Here is a 13,195-nt window from a genome sequence, read left to right as displayed (position 1 = left end):
GATACCCAGAGAAAAAAGTAATAAAAGGGGTCCGTGGAAGTAAGACAGTTGGGAACACGCTGTCTCTGGAGGCGCTGTGGCATTATTGTCAAATTCTCCCAACACTGCACGGTCCTACAGCAGGGACAAGGGAACCCCTCTGCGGAGGCTGAGCCTTCACTACGTGTTGTGGGGACAGATCGTGGGACACCACTGTCTAAGCCAAGTGCATGTAACATGCTGGAGACTGAGCGAATATGACTTAATCCCATGTATTTAAAGCATACCCGAGCATTTCAAGAGAGGTGTTTACATCGATCTCCTTTGTTTCTGGAAAAAGGAGACGCCAAAAGCCAGAACCTTTGGTTTTGTGGCTTCCCTAGAAAGTGCGCAGTTCCGTCGAGGTGGATGATCTATGGGCTCTGGTCACAGAGAACTTACTCTGAAGCTATACGCTCGTACCTGTGTTTCTAAGCATGGAAATACCTGCCAGAGCAAGTCCTGAACTACGTCTACGCACAAAGAACAGTAAGAACCCGTGTGTGCTGTGAGTAAGGCACGCAGGTGTCTTGGTAACCTGTGGGGTGCTCGGAGGGGCCCGGTTCAGACCCGCATCGCTGGTCTCGTGGCCTGCGAGGGTGGCCCCAAGTCCAGCCTGGAGACCGAGTGCCTCCCCAGTGTGGTACAGGAGAAGAGCCCTCCCCGTGGGTAAAGGTCGCACACAGAATTTCCATCCTGATTCTGTCCTGCGTCAGCCGTGTCTCGTTAGACTTCTTTGTCGTAAGATGCCATCGCAGACCCTGGTAAGGATTATGACGACGTGTGTGTAAAGCCTTTGGGACAATCCCTGCGCGTCGCCAGCTCAGGGTAACTATCACTGCCACAACGAGAAACCTCACCACTCGTTATAACACATTAGTCTCTGCCACTTGTATGTGCAAAATCAAAGCCTATCTTGGTTACCATATGCTGAGGGTTTTCTCTCTAACCATTTAATGCACACCCGGGGTGGGGGCTACACTTTAGTTCCCTGAGGAGTTTAAAACTAAAAGTGTCGACTGTGTTTTACCTTCTTATTCCAGAATTATTTATGATTTATGTCCTGAATACAAAACGCACCGCCTTGCTTCCCGGTAGTAAAGACAAAATGAAAAATAACGAATTACATAATTTCAATATCCAATAACAAGAACACGAACTCGTTACAGGAGATCAACGTTTTCCTTGGAGCAAAGGAATTTTTGTGTGATGCATATATTTGTATTATATGCAATGCGATGGACAGCGTCCTTCAATGCAGCTTCTGGAAGATGCAGAGATGTGCTTCATGGCGGTATCTGTTCCTGATAAAAGCCAGCGGGAGAATTCGCGTTTGCATCCTCTCCCCATTGGACCACCCCCCCGGGACAGGTGGGTTGTATGGACACCTGCCAACAATGGTAGAGAATCTTTAGGAAGTACTTTTAGATAAGTAAGTACTGGCCTAAAACTCCAGGAAATTTTATATCAATACCTGAACTTTTTGGTCTCAAGACTCCTTTATACTCTTAAACATTTTTCAGGGAGGCCGCATAACTTTTGTTCATGTGGATTATACCTTCCAACACTCTCTGCATTAGAAATAAAAACCAAGACCCTCAGAGGGCCTCAAAATCTTAGGGCTGTGCTTTGAGAGCCATTGTTTTTTACCGTATAGGTCAGTTCCTAGGGCCTGCCGTCCTTGCCGAGCGGGCTACATCTGAGATACCGGGGAAACATTTCAAGATACAGATGATCCAGACCCCAAACCTAGGGACCCCAATTCAGCAGATGTGAGACAGGGTCCAGCAGGAGCTGGTGTGCACCCGGGTCTGGGAACCACTGCTCTACAGCAGAAAATACAGGGAGGTACTCGAGGAACGTACCAATCGTGTTCTGTCGTAAGAGACCCCAAGTGTCAATTTCAGAAAAAGTCATTTTCTAGGGGTCATACCCCCTTCCCAGCTGCATGTTCCTCGTGGCGGAGAGAACCTAACACGGTGACCAAAATAATGAAAGTCCTCACCGGTCAGTGTCGCCACTTGGCTCAGAATGCCCACGGGAACCATGACGCCGGGAACGCTGGACGTCCCACCCGAGGGGGCCTTGCCTCAGCCCTCCTCTCCCAGAGTCCCCGCCGTCCCCCGGCCGACTGATGTCCCAGATGGTCCCTCATCCACCTCTGTCATCGTAAGTGCTTCCCAGAAACACGTACTCCATAGCCCTACACGCCATGATGTTCCCAGAGGGGCAGGGGGCGAGCCGTGAGGACCGCAGACGCCCGCACTTACGCACTGAAAACCATCTCCAAATGGTGCACGTTTGTCCGGTATTTCCTGATTTTATGCACCAACTCTAATAAACATTTATAGGACGTTTTACTTTGAGCAGGATAGTATTCCAGGAGACCCAGAAAAATTCATTCATCCATTCAGCAAATATCTACCCTGTTTCCACTGGATGGGGGGTACCCGAGATGCAAGACTAATTAGGAACTACTCCCTGTCCAAGTGCGTGAATCCACCTGTTAAAAGCCATAATTTAGGAGACCATCTGCCAGGAGCAATGACTGTGGTTGGACAGCACTGAATTTGGGGGGGGGGACATCATTCAGTGTATAACATGGTCTATGACTTGGGGTGCTTTTTAAGATCATTTGTTTTTTTTAAATTTTTTTTTTAATTTTATTTTTGAGACAGAGAGAGACAGAGCATGAGCCGGGGAGGGGCAGAGAGAGAGGGAGACACAGAATCCGAAGCAGGCTCCAGGTTCTGAGCTGTCAGCACAGGGCCCGATGTGGGGCCTGAACTCACCGATGGTGAGATCATGACCAGAGCCGAAGTCGGACGCTCAACTGACTTGAGCCACCCAGGTGCCCCAAGGTCATTTGTTTTTTTTTTAAGCTTTTATGTTATTTTATTTTATTTTATTTTATTTTATTTTATTTTATTTTACTTTATTTTATTTGAGAGACGTAGAGAGCGAGCAGGGGAGGGGCAGAGAGAGAGGGAGAGAGAGAATCCACGGACAGCACAGAGCCTGATGCGGGGCTTGAACCCTTGAACAGTGAGATCATGACCTGGGCTGAAGTCAGGAGTCGGACACTTCACCGACTGAGCCAGCCAGGTGCCCCAAGGTCATTTACATATATGACAGCAGGAAAGGATCATCGGTTCCCTCCTAGCACGCACACACACCTACAACTCTGGAAGCACAAAGATGTAAGAGAACAAATTTTGACTGAAATCTGGAGAAAAAGAAACAGTCCTTTCTTGGTATTTCTATACACAAGGATTTGGAGGTGAAGAGATTTGCCCACCTGGTCAGAAGGGCTCGAGCTGGGCTGTAACCTAACATTTTAAAGATTTTCTTTGCCCTCCACCTCTCTCTCTCTCTCTCTCTCTCTGTTCTTTGTGCCTGTTTCTGTGTTAACTCCTGTCCTGAGGTTCCTGATGAGGTCTTTGGCGGTGGGTGCCTGGTGGTGGGAGGTGACGTGCAGGGGGAGGCGTGGTTTGGTTTGGGCTCATCCCCTGCACGCTGGGGGCGCCCTGTCCGGCCCTGTCCCCCCCCCCCCCAGGGTGCGCCCTCACTCGTGCGCTCTTTTCCACTGTCTTCATCCCACTTTCCTTCCTCTCCCACCTCTCCCCTCCTTCCTTCTTCTGACCGCTTTCTGGCTACCTTCCTTGTTCCTAAAGGTCCTCTTCCAGGGCATCTGCTGCTGCGAGGCTGTTACTGCCCATTGTTTCTGGTTGATTCCCAGTTATTTGCCTGTCTCTGTGTGGGTGGAGGCCACCACGCGAGGAGAAGAGGCAACGAGAGAGGGCCACGGGCCTCTTGTGGAGTCTGCGGGGGGCCCGCCGGGCTCAGCTGCCCGGAACCCTTCCTTTTCCTGTCTGTGTTTGCACCTCTGCGCGCACAGGCACGCTTGAACAGGCGCACGTGCACGCACGCGTGGATTCACGTGCCCGTGGACAGGCACCCAGACACGCGTGCACACACACACGTGCACACACGCACGCTGCTGGAGAAGCAGTTGTGTGAGCGGTTGCTCCTGACGTGATGTGACTCGATCCGAAGACGAAGACACACTTGAAATCACATTCAGTAGTGTCTCTGAAAACGCCGAACACTTGCGAGTGGTCTCCTTGAGAAATTCTGCACGATTTCGCTGGTACTGAATGCTGAATGTTTCCAAGGGAGCCTCGTCCGTTCCCCACACCCTCTCTCCAGTTCTGTTGGCGAAGCACCGTGTTTCATTTTTTAGTCTTTACGTCCTGGGTGACGAATGTCAAGAGTTTGTAGAATGAATGAGGGGACGCTGATGCTCGTATCACGGACTCATTCGTCTGTGACATACTATGCGATTCGAGAAGGTTCTCATGACGCCTACAAGCAACAGTCAATGAGGGCCCGTTGACAGCTCAACTCTGTGAGTAGGTGAGACATCCTCAGATGACAGATGGAGAGAGGAGATAGATCGATAGATCGATAGAGGGATACGTGGTAGAGAGAGAATGCCGACTGTCTGTGTCTCCCCAGAAACCACACGTTGAAACCTGCCCCCGGATGGGATGGTATTAGGACCCAAGGGAAGTGATTAGGTCATGGGATGGGTCCTCACAAATGGCGTGTGTGCCCTTAGAGACCCCAGGGAGCTCCCTTGCTCCTTCCCCCATGAGGATGCAAGCAGGAAGCGAGCTGTCACCAGATGCCGACTCTGCCGGCATCTGGATCTGGGACTTGGAGCCTCCAGAGCCGAGAGTAATCGATAATCAATGTCTGCTGTGTATCATCCCCCCGCCCCTGCCCCAGCCCGTGGTATTCAGTTAGAGCAGCTGGAACTAGAACAGAAATACCAGTGGGTATGCAGGTAGACTATAGATAGACAGACAGACAGGGCTGAGAACCTGCCCCATCCCCGCCCGGCGTATGCAACATCCCCTCCGTCGGGCCTCAGGCACCACACGGGCTGCGTCTCCCAGTCGAGGGTGGCCGTGCTGCAGACAGCTGAAGAGGGGACGGAGGGGGGACGGTTTCCGCCCCAGCAGTAACAGCAGTGGCGTGCGAGGGGTCCTGGGCTCCTGCTTAGGCGGCAGCTGGGGGACCCAGCCACTGTGGCTGCTGTAGCCCCGACCGTCCTGCAGTGGCCGCGGTGGGCCACTCGGGATGACACTGTGCTCCCCTTCGCTCCTCCAGACCTTCCCACCCTTGGAAACCGATGTGCTGTGTCAGGTTCCCCCGCCTCATCCCTACAGCGGTCTCCACTTGGCGGTGACGCACCGGGGCACACTGGTCCTCACAGCCAGCTTCCCTCTAGCTCCAGAGGCAGAAGGGGTCTTAGGGTAAGGAGCTCGCGCCGAGAGCTCACGACGATCCCGCAGTTGAGCTGGGCATCACACCTAGGTCCACCTGAGTTCTGGTTCCCCACCTTCCTGCAAACGGGCCAGCTGAGCACCGTGGGGGCCACCATGAGCAAACAGCAAGGACTTGTGCGCAGCGTGACCTCTGGGAACCTCCTTCGAGGTGGGTTTTAGGAAGCTTGGAGTTTCTGCGGAACATTGGTTTAAAACTCCTCACGAACAGAGATCACGACAGAGGTCAGTGAACCAGGACCCAAACAACAGAGAAAATTAGCAGAGCCCCAAGCTGGTTCCTTTAAAAGACTCGTTGCATTGAGCAACCTCGCCAAGGAAAAAGGAAATTTTTAAAAAATCCCGAATGGCTGAGACCGGGAATAACAGAAGGGCTATCAGGTTTTGAAATGGCCGTCGGACAAGACCGTGGACTGAACGACTGAGGGCACAGCCTCCAGCCTCCCGGCGACAGACGGTGTTGTTCAGAGCAGGTGCTGAGCAACGTTGTCTCTGCGTTGTTTCAGCAGATACCCTTGCCGACGTCCGTGTCTAGTTTGCCAAACAACAAAAACGGCCGGTATTCACACCCGAGACATGGAAGTTTTTGACTCTGCGATGTAGTTCGTCAGATTGGGTGCAAAGAGGATTCTGCCTCTATTTCCTTAAGCAAAATAGCAGATGCAACTTCGTATCACAGGCAGTCGACGGGACGTGGGAAAAACACTCTCCTTTTGCAAAGAGAGCCTAATGTGCGTGGTCACACGAGTCAGTGAGAAGAGTCTCTCCTGCATCTATGGGAATTCTCTACCTCCCCGTCCACAGCGTCTCCCACTGTCCCTGGTGTCCCCAGTGTCCCCAGTGTCCCATGGTGTCCCCCAGTGTCCCATGGCATCTAGGGTGTCCTGCAGGTCCCATGGTGTCCCCAGTGTCTCACAGTGTCCCATGGTGTCCCCCAGTGTCCCATGGTGTCCCATGGTGTCCCACAGCATCCCCTAGTGTCTAGGATGTCCCACAGTGTCCCAGGATGTCTAGGGTGTCCCACATTCCCATGGTGTCCCATGGTGTCTAGGGTGTCCTGCATGTCCCATGGTGTCCCCCAGTGTCCCACATATCCCCGGTATCCTATAGTGTCCCATGGTGTGCCATAGCATCCCATGGTGTACAGAGTGCCCCACATGTCCCATGGTGTCCAGGGTATCCCAGTGTCCCATGGCATCCCAGTGTCCCCAGTGTCCCTGGTGTCCCACAGTGTCCCACGGTGACCAGGGTGTCCCCCAGTGTCCCACGGTGTCCCATGGTGTCCCCCAGTGTCCCATGGTGTCCCCAGTGTCCCACAGTGTCCCATGGTGTCCAGGGTATCCCTCAGTGTCCCACAGTGTCCCAGTGTCCCCAGTGTCCCTGGTGTCCCACAGTGTCCCATGGTGTCCAGGGTGTCCCCCAGTGTCCCACGGTGCCCCACAGTATCCCCGGTGTCTCACAGTGTCCCACGGTGACCAGGGTGTCCCCCAGTGTCCCACGGTGTCCCATGGTGTCCCATGGTGTCCCCCAGTGTCCCATGGTGTCCCATGGTGTCCCACAGTGTCCCATGGTGTCCAGGGTATCCCTCAGTGTCCCACGGTGTCCCAGTGTCCCCAGTGTCCCTGGTGTCCCACAGTGTCCCACGGTGACCAGGGTGTCCCCCAGTGTCCCACGGTGCCCCACAGTATCCCCGGTGTCTCACAGTGTCCCACGGTGACCAGGGTGTCCCCCAGTGTCCCACGGTGTCCCATGGTGTCCCCAGTGTCCCCCAGTGTCCCATGGTGTCCCCAGTGTCCCACAGTGTCCCATGGTGTCCAGGGTATCCCTCAGTGTCCCACGGTGTCCCAGTGTCCCCAGTGTCCCTGGTGTCCCACAGTGTCCCATGGTGACCAGGGTGTCCCCCAGTGTCCCACACTGTCCCATGGTGTCCAGGGTGTCCCCCAGTGTCCCACGCTGTCCCATGGTGTCCCACGGTGCCCCGTGGTGTCCCCGGTGTCCCTCAGTGTCCCATGGTGTCCAGGGTGTCCCCCAGTGTCCCACGGTGTCCCAGTGTCCCCAGTGTCCCTGGTGTCCCACAGTGTCCCATGGTGTCCAGGGTGTCCCCCAGTGTCCCACGGTGTCCCATGGTGTCCCCCAGTGTCCCATGGTGTCCCCAGTGTCCCACAGTGTCCCATGGTGTCCAGGGTATCCCTCAGTGTCCCACGGTGTCCCAGTGTCCCCAGTGTCCCTGGTGTCCCACAGTGTCCCATGGTGTCCAGGGTGTCCCCCAGTGTCCCACGGTGCCCCACAGTATCCCCGGTGTCTCACAGTGTCCCACGGTGACCAGGGTGTCCCCCAGTGTCCCACGGTGTCCCATGGTGTCCCCCAGTGTCCCATGGTGTCCCATGGTGTCCCACAGTGTCCCATGGTGTCCAGGGTATCCCTCAGTGTCCCACGGTGTCCCAGTGTCCCCAGTGTCCCTGGTGTCCCACAGTGTCCCACGGTGACCAGGGTGTCCCCCAGTGTCCCACGGTGCCCCACAGTATCCCCGGTGTCTCACAGTGTCCCACGGTGACCAGGGTGTCCCCCAGTGTCCCACAGTGTCCCATGGTGTCCCCCAGTGTCCCACGGTGTCCCATGGTGTCCCACAGTGTCCCATGGTGTCCAGGGTGTCCCCCAGTGTCCCACGGTACCCCACGGTATCCCCGGTGTCTCACAGTGTCCCATGGTGACCAGGGTGTCCCCCAGTGTCCCACGGTGTCCCATGGTGTCCCCCAGTGTCCCATGGTGTCCCCAGTGTCCCACAGTGTCCCATGGTGTCCAGGGTGTCCCCCAGTGTCCCACGCTGTCCCATGGTGTCCCACGGTGCCCCGTGGTGTCCCCGGTGTCCCTCAGTGTCCCACGGTGACCAGGGCGTCCCGCAGTGTCACCGATCCCAGAGCGGAAGCCCTGCTGCCTTGTGGGGCCACGCCACAGACTTCCCACACCAGCATCACTCTCGAGGCAACAGCAGCTTCGAACAAAGTTTCCTCCACGACCAGGACTGGCCCAGGGGGTGCGGACACGACAATGGCTGGCTCGCGGACGGTGCCTGGGGTCCCCTCCTCCTTTGGGGAAGCGCACTGCCCCAGCCGCGGCACCGGATGACCGCGATGATTTTAGCCGCAGGCTCCACTGTTCACCCCCACCTGTCTCCGGCCACCCACACTTTTCCCAGGGACGCCTGTGTGTGCTGAGAGCCTAGTGCGTCTAGAAGAAATTACACCCAGTCTCCCACCAATAACGGAATGTTTGCCAGAATTTTAGGAAAATGTGGCCAAGATGTCAGCAACACAGCACAAAATGAAGGGACCCCATGCCTAAGAATGGGGAAAAGCGTGTGGACGTCCAGGCGAAATAGAACCGACCACATCGGTATCATTTCCCATGTGTATTTTTTAGCCACACGTCCCTTTGTTCTGGAATTGCCAGCACACTCCCGGAGGGGAATCACTGAGGAGCTGGGGCACAAGGGGAGAGAGCCTTGAGTTCCACGAAGATCTGCTGCCTAAGAAAGGGCCCTGTGCTTTCGGAACCCTAGAGCGGCTGTGTCCAGCTGGAGACCAGGGAAGGGGGCCTGTTTCCTGTGGCTCCCGCGTCACCGAATGCACTGTGGGCACACTTGTTGTCAGTGGCCTGAAGAGTCTTTTTATTATTTTATTTATTTATTTTTTAATGTGTATTTACCTTTGAGACAGAGGGAGACAGAGCATGAGTGGGGGAGGGGCAGAGAGAGGGAGACACAGAATCTGAAGCGGGCTCCGGGCTCTGAGCTGTCAGCACAGAGCCCGACACGGGGCTCAAACTCACGAACTGTGAGATCATGACCTGAGCCGAAGTCGGACGCTCAACCGACTGAGCCACCTAGGTGCCCCCCTTTTTTAATTATTGATTGATCTATGTTTATTTACCTTTGAGAGAGAGAGAGAGACAGAGACCGAGCATGAGCGGGGGAGGGGATTGGCCTGAAGATTCTAGCTTTGCTAGAAACACAGGTATTTATAAGGCTCTGCAGGCAAGACCACCGGGCGGGGGTGGGGGGGGGGTGGGCATTTGCTCCAGAGTAAGTTGTTGGGTTTCTTTTTTTTTTTTCCCAAGGGGAGAGGAGAGGGCATGAAGCATTTGGAGAGGTGGGGGGGCGGGGCATAGGATAGCAGATGGGGGAGACGGGAATGGAAGGAACAGCGTTGGCTGGGGCACTGGCTGTCGCACTGTCACCGTTCTGTCTGCTGCCCTGGGGGAGGGGAAGGGGAAGCCTGGAGAGCAGGGCGGGCGGGGAAGGGTGGGCATCGGCGTGGGCCCCCTCGGTTCACCCTTCCCGGCCCCACCCTCCTGCGCTCGAACCCCCACCCTGTCCTTAGGCCCGACCAACCCTCCGGAGCCGAAAATACCTCTGATACTTCCCTGTGGGAAATGCCTTCAGAGCCCGTTCCTAAGGAGTCGAATCCAAATCAGTATCATTACATCATTGTTCAAACGTATATCTGAAAACGTATTTGCCATATTTTTGGACCCTGTTTCTGGGAGACGTGTGAACAGTAGCTCCTGCACAGTGTCCTGACCCTGCTGCGATGGATGTCCCCACGTGCCCAGGGCTCCACGGAACGTGCAGTCACGCTGTCTGGCCGTGTCTCAGAGCCCTGCCTGCTGTGAGGTACGCCAGCTTCTTTAGCTCTGATAGAACCATTAACATCTCCACGTGGAATTGCAGACAACGAAAGTCGTCCCTTCAGCTGGGGCTGGAGAGCCTCCTCTTGCTTCCAGAACGTGACTGACTGAGTCTGGTGCGGCACGTCGATAGCGTTGGCTCGCTCAGCAAATCGAGAGGTCAAGAGTTCCCAGCGCCCGGACTGGCAAAGAGCCTCACAGACGTGGACCAGGAATGGTGCCCTGGTGCCGCCGGGAGACACGTCCGGATGTGTTTCGGGAAGCTTGAGCGGGCTTCCTTCCGAGGATCTGCTCTTTGAGATCATTGAACCACGAGCAAGATGTTTTTAGCGGGTTGTGCTGACATGGCACAAGTTTGTTCACAGGAGCACCGGAAGCACCCGGAAGCCGTCTCACATAATTTCTAACAACCCCAGATACTTGACAGGAAGTTCTGCCACATGGAACTGAACGTGGGGCATCACGCAGTAAAATATTTTCAGTTAAAGTGTTCTTTATCAGCCTTTTTTTTTTTTTTTCATCATAAATTCCACATGTGACCCGAAAGACCAGATATGCAAAGAAAAAGTGAGGAGTCCCTGTTCCCCGGTGCCCCAAGGCCCTCCTCGCGGGGGAGCCAAGAGGAATCTGGAGTGGGTTCCTCCGACCTTCTCCAGTCATCGCTGGGTTTACTCTTGTCCTCGCTGGCTGTGAGGCTATACTATGCATTTTGCATCTAAGAGAAAAGAAGACAAATGAAATTATCTTTTTGACTTTAAGAAAATATTCATCTGATACTAGAAAAAAGCCTCGGCCGCTTGCCCAGCAAAAGGCGTTGACTGTACCAGGGTGAACATAGGGGCCCCAGGCCCCACCCACCAGCGGTCACCAAGGATGTGGACAAACACACCTGTGGTTGTCAAGCTCCGTGACCCCGGGCGGACCTGCCCACGGGTTTCCTGAGAACAAACTGAGCACCGTTTCCCCGAGCTGTTTCCCGTGGCCCCCGGGATGAGGGTGTTACAGGCATGTACCCGCTGTGCGGCCCCATCTCTCAGCCAGGATGACCCTGCTCCCCCCACCCATCTGCACCCATCAGCAGGAGCCAGCACCACCCAGGCTGGAGGCACCTTCACATCACCTCTTGATGTCTCCTCTCATCCCTGGATGGAGGGAAATGCCAAGCGACACCTTCCTCCTAGCCACAAATTCTGGATTCTCCAGGGACATCTGGGTCACTGAGATTCTTGCCCCATGTCGATTTTAATGTCGTGTCGGAAGAAGTAAATAGATGACCCTCCCACAGACTGCTGGGCGGTGTGGGCCCGAGGTGGGCACCTTCCCTCTGCGGGCTCTAAGTATTTAGAGTCCCTCTGTGGGTTCTTCTGTGGGAACCTCTTCTGGCTCCTTCAAGAGTGAGAAGCGTCACTTCAGGGCACGATAAACCCGAAGTGAGAAAGGGATCGCCTTTATTCGGAATTCTCTCTGTTTCCTGGTCACATAATAATTTCTTAAAATAATAAAAACCTTGCCAAAACATGAGCCGGGGGCGGCGGGGGGGGGGGGGGGGGCAAGGTATACGCCTATGCTCTCCAGCTTAAAGCCATCGTCAAAACCAACACACGAGGGACTGTTAAATAAAGAAGAAAACCTCTCAGGTGGCTTCCTCAGCTCCCTCCGAATTCTCAGGAAGTCCGTTCTATTTGTATATCAACTGATTTGGCTACAGGTCATTACTCCCTTTCTTTTTATTCTCAAACAACTTAGTATCTCACGGAAGCTTACGATCAAGTAAAAATATTATAAATCATAATAAATAGAAGGACTACATCTCTAGTAGCATTTTAGCAACTCCGTGGCTATATAATAGTAAAATTTAGGTTATTATTTAAAATTATTGGGGCGCCTGGGTGGCTCAGTCGGTTGGGCCTCTGACTTCAGCTCAGGTCATGATCTCGCGGTCTGTGAGTTCGAGTCCCGCGTCGGGCTCTGTGCTGGCAGCTCAGAGCCTGGAGCCTGTTTCGGATTCTGTGTCTCCCTCTCTCTGACCCTCCCCCATTCATGCTCTGTCTCTCTCTGTCTCAAATAAACGTTAAAAAAAATATATTAAAAAAAAATAAAAATAAAATTATTTCACATTTAAATTAAAGTTTAAAAGGTGAAAGATCACAGGGGAGCAAAGGAGAAGAGAAGACTCTCCATCTTCACTGTAATCTTGGTCGAAAAGATTGATTTTCTCTTGTCTCCCCTTTTCTGGGTGTCTGTAAGCGGGCAAAGAAGATTTAAACTTACGTACCTCACGCATCATGCACCTGGAATTAAATATGTTAGGATTCGAACACGGAAGTGGTTCATCTTTAAATCGATATTTAATTCTGGGGCGCCTGGGTGCCTCAATCAGTTAAGTGTCTGACTTTTGATTTGGGCTCAGGTCATGGCCTCAGGGTCATGGGATCGAGCCCCACGTGGAGCTCTGTGCAGAGCGTGGAGCCTCCTTAAGATCCTCTCTCTCTCTCTCTCTCTCTCTCTCTTTCTGTGTCAAATAAAAAAAAAAATTGATCCTTAAAGGGAAGGTGACAATCCAGGAGCTCGTGTTGGGCATCTGTCCTGCACAGGTGTGTGGCTCCTCACCTGAGGGCTGTCCCCAGCCCTCCCCTCAGGTCCTTGTCGTCTCTGGCTACAAACCCCAGACTTACAAACCCCAGACTTACAGCCCAAACCCCAGACTTACAGCCACCAGCAGCTCTCCCTGCCGGTGCGTGCGCGTGAGCTAATAAAACCAGAAATCACTGTCACCTGCAAGGTCAGGGGTCACCTCCCCGCTGGAGCCACCCTGGAGGCTTTAGCAGTCCAGCTCATGATGGAACGTTCGCCCTGTTTACTCTGCGATGGCCTTTTACATTCATCTTTACCGCACGTATCAGGTGGCCTAATGAGATGGTCATCTGGTGATTTCCCAACAAAGCAGCAGGAAAGCTGGTGACTGGAAAATCCGTTCACGGGGCGTGCCAGGAGCAACCAGAAACGCGCAAACAAGTCGATGTCCTTTGGCTGACAAGACTCTAAGTGAGGGGCCACGGATGCTGGGAAGGACGCGGGGGATTTTTAACATTGCTTCTTTGGTATTGGGTCCTGCCCGTAATTAACACGAGTTCTAGGAA

The sequence above is a fragment of the Leopardus geoffroyi genome, chromosome B2 (assembly GCF_018350155.1).
Source record: "Leopardus geoffroyi isolate Oge1 chromosome B2, O.geoffroyi_Oge1_pat1.0, whole genome shotgun sequence".
Taxonomy (NCBI): domain Eukaryota; kingdom Metazoa; phylum Chordata; class Mammalia; order Carnivora; family Felidae; genus Leopardus; species Leopardus geoffroyi.
This window is presented reverse-complemented; position numbering follows the sequence as displayed.